Below are 7,970 nucleotides of genomic sequence, written 5' to 3' on the forward strand. Positions count from 1 at the left end.
TGTTTCCATGTTCTGTAGTGTGGTTATTAAAAAATGCTGGGGTTTGACAGTTTGGATGCCTTAAACCATAATAACATGGGGATACACAGAGGGGGGGGGCATAGAAGGGCACACGAGTATTTATAAAAACTGAAGTTACACACAGTAACACACTTTTTACCTGTTTACATACTTACTGATTTATTTATTTGAGCAGTCTGATAGACATCTACATCGTTCATAGATTGTGTTGTTTGTATCTCCCCTGTGCTGCTTATTACTAGACGGCCCAGTCAGGACAGAAGAGAGCTAGTAACTGTTTTACTTTCTGTAGTTTTCCTTTCTTTTTGTTTTATTAACCTGTGCTTTCTTGGTATTTTGCTGGACTAGTCTTCATCATTCTCTGACAATGACCACAGACCAAAACCCGTTGGTCAAGGATCAAAGCTGTTCTTTATACTCCAAGTGTTCTTTGGACCCTTGTTTTTCTCCATGCACCTTGGAAGTAGGTGACGCTGTGGCAGGAACAGCCTTTGTGCTGGAAGTGGCAAATGCAAAATTAATATTGCATGTGAGAATCATTAACATATGATATAGATAGTTTAATTGGAAACTTTAAATTGCCCATAGGTGTGAATGTGGAAGTGAATGTGAGTACGAATGGTTGTCTCCTGTCTATAGGTTGGCCCTGCGACAGACTGTCGACCTGTCCAGGGTGTACCCTGCCTCACGCTCTAAGACAGCTGGGATAGGCTCCAGCGCCCCCCGCAATCCTGACAAGGATAAGCGGAAGCAAATGGATGGATGGATAGTTTGAATCTGACTTTAAGTGTGCACTTGGCTTTCAAACTTGGATCATTTGAACACCAAAATGCAAGATGTCATGCTACTCATATCCCACCGAGTCATGCAAACTTTGATCCATTCTTTTAAGATGGTCCTTATAAATACATAAAGATTTATGACTATCCCTATAAATAATGAAAATCCATAGAATTTACAGAAATTCTGAACAAGAGTGACTCCAAGATAAATAGGTTGTAAAAACTTAAAGGAAAAGGCCAAAAGGCAGATGCTTGAGCCCCTGGAGTCTGTCTATACACATTCTTGTTTAAATATTTAAATATTTAACACTGGCACTTGTCCGGTGATACCACTAACACTCACTGATGGCTAATAGATGTTTTCCCATTAAAAATGGTTACAGTCCTTGAGTTGGTTTTAAATGACTTTTGATATGAATGATTAAATAATGATCAAATTCTACATACCTCAGCACTGATACGATCTGACCAGTACACACACAGTGAAAAGGCCTAATGTCTCAGAATAGTGGATGAGAGGAACTGCAGCTCAGCCATTAAGGCCTCGTTCACTCAGTGTTGACTGGAGTGGGCTCCAACCCTAACCCTGTCTCCCAATGTCTCCTCCACACTCATGAGACTGCTGGTAGATGGAACAAGACCTGTGAGCGCACACATGGATGTCTTTTCCTTGAGGAGCTCAGCTGCCTGTGCAACTTGAAAGGGCTGCAGGCACTGCCTCATGCCAGCAGCAGTGATATGGACACAGCAAAGACAGACCTGTGGCCATACCTGCAGAACCATTCTTTTTATGGAGGTTGTCTTCTTGTTGCCAGTGTACTATGGCTTTATTTTTGTGCCTCTATTCTGAGCACATGTAAAAAAAAAAATTTGCAAGTACAAATGTTGCCTTTTGAGGAGAAAATGATTTTGAGCAAAGAAAAGTTTAATTTGAGCAAACAAAATTAATTGCTGTATGCAAGAAATGTATTTCAGTGTTTGCTATTATCCATATACACACACAATAACAGCCCATCTTGCTCAGTTGTTGGCATTTGCTCTTGCTCAGATCTCTGCTTTGTGCGCTCACAGACACCTGCTCTCAGTGTGTCGTCCTCGCTCACATCTCTGCTCTGTGCATGCTCAACTCTTTCTGTACACTGTTATAAATGTGCCACAAAACCAACCAATCACAGACTTGGATGCAAAAATTATGATTGGCTGTTTTGGTCTCCAATCAGCTCGCTAGCTACTGCATTCCGGAAACATGGTCTTGAATGTAGCTAAATCCATTTTCAGTTAGTATTGTAGCGTCCCTCCGACAGAAGACAGAGACTATCGTTATTCCAGTTAACTGGTGTTATATTAAGAACAGTAACACAGGCTACTGTGGGCCGTAGCTAACGCCAAAACAACAGGGAAAAACGCACTCTCCTGAATCAAAACAAACCCCCAACTTGTGCTCATTTTCCCCCGCAAAGGCACACAACAACATTCTCTAACACCCGCCCCCCAAAAACTCTCAGCCAACCACACACATGCTCTCATCCAGACTCTCTGTCATTGGTAGCTGATCTGATTGACAGGCCAAACGGCCTCTAGACTACTACACATTCAAGGATACTCAAGGATAGTCCCTCGCCCACAAGGGCGGATAAAGTCTCTCAGGTGGCCTGTTGGTCTATGGTGCCTCCTTGGGCGAAGGCGCCGCATCTAAAGTGGCCACAGGCCCAAGGCTCACGGGGCTCACAGTAGGGGGAGTCACAATGGTGATGGAAGAGTCTGTAGGGGTGGAGTCCAGGTCTGTCCGTGGCCCACCCTGTTGTCCCAGTAAAGTGGCCGTGCCCCGATAGGGGGCCAGTCTGTCCCGGTGCAGGGCGACCCTCCTTCCCCTTGGGGGGTAGTTGTACCCTGTACACCACTTCCCCCAGGTGTTCCAGAACCTTACAGGGCCCAACCGGGTCACTGTCCAGCTTGGGGCATCTGCAATTTTTCCTCTGGGGGTTGTACACCCAGACCAGTTCCCCAATGTCAAAATGTCAGCCTCTGGAATGGATGTCGTAGTTCCTTTTCTGCCACACCCCCACACTTATTAGTTTCCTCCAAGCAAAGTCATGAGCAGACTCCATGCGCTCCTGGAGCTTCCTCGCATAGTCAGGACCTGGTTGATCCTCATCAGCATCAGGGGATGGGCCAACATCAAGAGGGCAGGGGAGCACGAAGTGGAGCCTTGGACCGCCAAACAATATGCCATGAGGACCAGGGGAACATGAGTGTCCCAGTCACGTTGATGTTTAGTCATCACTAGCGGCAGTTGCTCTGCCGAGTCCCTCACTCTGTGGGTTGTTGGGGTGTTGTATGGCTCTTATGGGAGCCTAGTTTCTCGCACATGGCCGCAAGCACACGGGACTCAAAGTTCCTGCCCTGCTCCATGTGGATTACTTCAGACACCCCAAATCTGCTGAACATGCCCTCCACCAGAGCATCCACAATCATCTCTGCCTCTTGGTTAGGCAATCTGTATGCCTCTGGCCACTTTGTGAAATAGTCCATAGCTGTGAGGATATAGCGGTTTCCCCTTTTTGTGCAGGCAAAAGGACCCAGGATGTCCATCCCCACCCTCTCCATAGAGTACCCTGCTGGAAACTGTTGGAGTTGGGCATGGGATTTGGCTGTGGGCCCCTTCCGTGCTGTACAGCTCAAGTCCTCTACATCCCACCTATGTTGGGCCCAATAGAATCCCCGCTCGAGGCGGCGGAGTTTTTTAGTGACACCAAAGTGGCCAGACCCTGGGGCTCCATGCACTGCGCGAAGCACCATCTCTTGCAGGGCCCACTGGACCACCAACTGCCACCTCATCTTGCCTGTAAATGGTTCCTTCCAGCCCCTTTGCAGCACTCCATCGTACTGCCGCAAGGCATTAAACATGGATTAAACATTAAACATTAAGATGAAAGCTCCCTGGCAGCCTGCTGTCCACTGGAAGGTAGCACCCTTTTGCAGCAGATGGAACAGTGGCGCAGCTATGCAGGAGAAACCTCTTACAAACCATCTGTAGTAGGATGCCAAGCCCAGGAAACTCTTGCACAGATTTTGGGGTGGGCCAGTCCTTCACAGCTTGGATCTTATTGTCCGTGGTGCCGACTCCCCTGGCCCAGTCGGTGGCCTAGGAACGTGACCTGACATCGCATGAAGCAGCATTTCTGTGGGTGGAGTTTTAGCGCTGCTGCCAATACCCTCTCCAGGACCCGTCTGAGGGCCCCAAGGGCAACGTGGAAAGAAGCACCATGGACCAAAATGTCATCCAGGTACACCACACATTCTCCGCGGGGAATTCCAGTGAGCACCTTATCCATGAGTCTCTCAAATGTGGCAAGGGCATTGCAGAGGCCCAAAGGAAGAACTTTAAATTGCCATAAGCCTCCACTGGTGTTGAATGCGGTCTTTGGTCTGGCCTCTGGTGCGAGGGGTACCTGCCAGTACCCTCTGGGTAGGTCTAGGGAGGAGAACCATGAGGATCCTGCCACAGTGTCAAGGGTCTCATCTAGAGAGAGGTAGAGGATGTGGGTCCTTCTTTGTCACCTTATTCAAAGGCCGGAAATCTACGCAGAACCGCCAGTCATCCTTCACTTTCTTTGGAGCCATAACAACCGGGGAGGCCCAGGGGCTGTTGGATGATTCAGTGAGCCCAGCACATTGCATCTCCTGCAGAGCCCTGTCCACTGCAGCCCGTCTGGCCAAGGGGAGGTGTCTAGGCCTCATCCAAATGGGCTGTGCATCTCCAGTATTGATGTCATGTTGAATGAGGTCAGTCCAGGCCCATATTATCCTCTGAAAAGGAGACACAGCCCTTGAACTTCAGCAGCAGCTGCCAGAGCAAACCCTGCCCGCTAGCAGTCAGTCCTTCACAGGTCCCCTCCCACAGCCCCCTCACAGCTTAAACTCTCCCGTCCTTGTCTGGCGGTTCCTTGGGGGGAAGGGGAGGACTGCCAGCTCAGAAATGGCGTGGGCTATAGGCTGATCAGGTTGGGGTGGCTGCCTCAACATCTGAACAACACACCTGTCAAGGAACAAGAGTGTCCCCCCTGCTTGTGTCAACAACGCAGTCCAGTGCCGCGAATACATCCAGCCCCAGTATACTGTCATCCAGGTTTTCAACCCATACCGAGCAGCGGACTGACTTCCTCCCCACACTGAGGGTGAGCAGTGCTTCCCCTTGCATGGGGGCCTGCGCTTCCGTGGCAGTTTGCAGCTTCACCATGGTAGGGAGGATCCTATCGCCCCTTCCCACTACATCGGGTCTTAAAACTGTCGCCGAAGACCCGGTATCCACCGGGGCTGAGCAGCATAGTCCATTCACGACTAATGGGGCATAAGTGAGTGGCAATTCTGAACACAAAACACTGATAACACAACAGTCAACTAAGACCACCGTTGGTTTTAATCTAGTTTAAACCAATCCACTCCACTGGATTTAGCTACATTTTGGACAGTGTTTCTGGAATGCAGTAGCTAACGAGCTGATTGGAGAAAGAGTTGAGCGCATGGGGAGCAGAGATGTTGTGAGCGCGAACGACACACTGAGAGCAGGTCTGCAGATGTCTCACAGCACAGAGCAGAGATCTGAGCCAGAGCAAATGCCACCAGCTGAGCTAGAGGGGCTGTTATTGTGTATGTATATGGATAATAGCAAACACTTAAATACATTTCTTGCACGCAGCAAAGAATTTTGTTCGCTCAATTTAAACTTTTCTTTAAAAATTATTTTCTCCTCAAAATGCAACATTTGCACTTGCAAATTTTTTTTTTAATGCGCACTCAGAATAGAGGCACAAAAATAACGCCATAGTGTAGCTGGTGTCTCTTTAATGTGCACCAAAGCAGGTGAAATGATTGATGATGGCTTCTGCTTCTTAACTCGACTTTAACGTGTAATAAGAACTGCTTTCTGTTTAAGCTGGTTTAGAGAAACCAGTAGCACCAGTTTAATTTGTGATTTCTGAGCTGGTATTGAATCAACTTGCAACAAAATTGCTTGTTTTGTGGAACTGTTACTTTTGATCATGTAGTCAGATTTATAAAAATTTCCTAGGCCACCCACATGTGTGGATCTGCACAAACACACACTCACTACCTTATTTCTTAAGGATGTACTTTAATGTTTCCAGTAGGGGGCACTGTGGTCCTTTAAGGTGGCCATCTTCTCAGCTCACCACAGAAGCAAAAGCAGAGATTAATAGCTGTCTGCAGTTGACAGGATGCTGTGTGATCCTTATCCAATGGGCACACAGTGCATGTAATTTTCATAAGCATTTCTCCTATAATGTTGTCACCACAACACAATGCAGTGTGGTGAATGTAAAGCAAGAGTAAAGATATGAGCTTGGGCCGCTGGTGAAAAGGCCTCGGCTAAGAGCAGTGATGTGCTGGGCTTTGTAAGCAATTCCTCCTTCAGTCTAATTCATTCAAGATTAGTGTGTGAGTGCAGAGTTGGGATAAGTTAACCCTTTCACACATAGTAGTCACGACAGTGGACAGCTATGCCAAGGGTGTTGCCTTGTATTTGTGTCAGTGTTGATGGTATACTTGCACATAAACCACTACATTGGACACTGATGTGTCACTCCATACCCTGCCACCCACTGGTCCTTTAATGTTAGTCTAGATGTATGATGTGTTTCTTTGTAATTATTGTTATTTAACCATTTCATGCATGAATTATGATAACCTCAATCAGGATTTTTATTCATCTTTTCATGCCTAAAGATGAATAAAAATCCTGATTGAGGTTGGCATAATTCATGCATGACAGGGTTAATAACTTCACATGACCACCTCATTCATTAAGTGCTGAAAACTAAAAGGAATCAAGAGATCAGTCCACGAAGGCGATACAATTCTTGAAATGATTCGAGTAACTGCAGCTAACCTAGGACGACTAACATAAACCTGGGTTAGATTTTTTCAGCCTTTGTTGTGTGACAGTCACCTGCACTACGTTGGCAGCAGCTTAACTGATCACTGAGCACGCCTCTCATGTCCAGAAATCTGTGAAATCATATACAAGAATGTAGCTCATATGATTTCTATGACCTGTCCACTGAAAGAAGCCATTCATGTCAGGTTTCAACAAGTCGACAGAAAATGCATTCAGCAGGCTCATCTATCTATTAATGTATCGATCGATTGATTGAAGCTTCGCTTTGGACAGCTCTTCTAAAAAAAAAAAAACATGTTTCAGTCTGCAATCTTTTGAAAGTTTTGAACTAAAGGTTATTGAAGAATACCAGCACAACAAGCAACAGTAAGAAAAAAAAGAAGAAATTCAGTATTTTATTCATATCCAGTAATTCTGGAAAATACCAATATGCATTTGGGGAATCTTGAACATAAACTACTGACAGAGAATAGAGAGAGCGTATTTCTCCCATGCTGGCTTCTCTTCACAGAGTGAAGGTCAATTCTATTTACAGTATGTAGCACCAAATCACAATGTAAACCACCTGGAGTTGATTGTTTTTGAAGGTAAAGGCTCTACAATAATACAGAGAGCCCCCCATCGATCAGACGACCCCTTTTGAGCAAACATCGTGAGAAGGGTGGATTCTGGGTCACCTGGTCCAGCTTGGTTAAAATGTTTTTCGAAATTCTTAAGCCTAATCTTAAAAGTACAGAGTGTCTGTCTCCCAAATTGAAGCTGGAAGATGTTCACACTTTTCCTTGATTGATGACATCATCATTGAGGTCAAGGAAAAGAGATCAAGAATAGAAGATGGGAGGTTGTTTGGAGCATGAAAGGAAACTCACCTAATTAAACAAGAAACTCAGAACTATAGATGCTTTTAAAACATGTATGCTTCTGTTTTTTTCCTTACCTCATTTCAACAGAACTCTTTGAATGTATGCAAGTCAACTAGAAGCTTTTTCACATTGTATGATATATGTTTGTGAAACTAGTCCCTCTTCTTCTACTACTTTTGTTGTTTCTGACCCTGGTGGGCTGTCACAGGGACTGTGTCAGATGAGGCAGTTGGTCCTGCAGGTGGAGTGTGGTATGTGTGGATCAGATTTATTTCATCCCATGCTTGGATTGGGATCTGGGGAGGCTGTTTGTGATCACTTTGGATGGTGTAATGGGTCGTGGTGTACTGCTGGGGTAGCCCCCTGTTGTGTGGGATTTCAAGTGGG

Source organism: Oreochromis niloticus, linkage group LG23, assembly GCF_001858045.2.
Source record: "Oreochromis niloticus isolate F11D_XX linkage group LG23, O_niloticus_UMD_NMBU, whole genome shotgun sequence".
In the NCBI taxonomy this organism is placed as follows: domain Eukaryota; kingdom Metazoa; phylum Chordata; class Actinopteri; order Cichliformes; family Cichlidae; genus Oreochromis; species Oreochromis niloticus.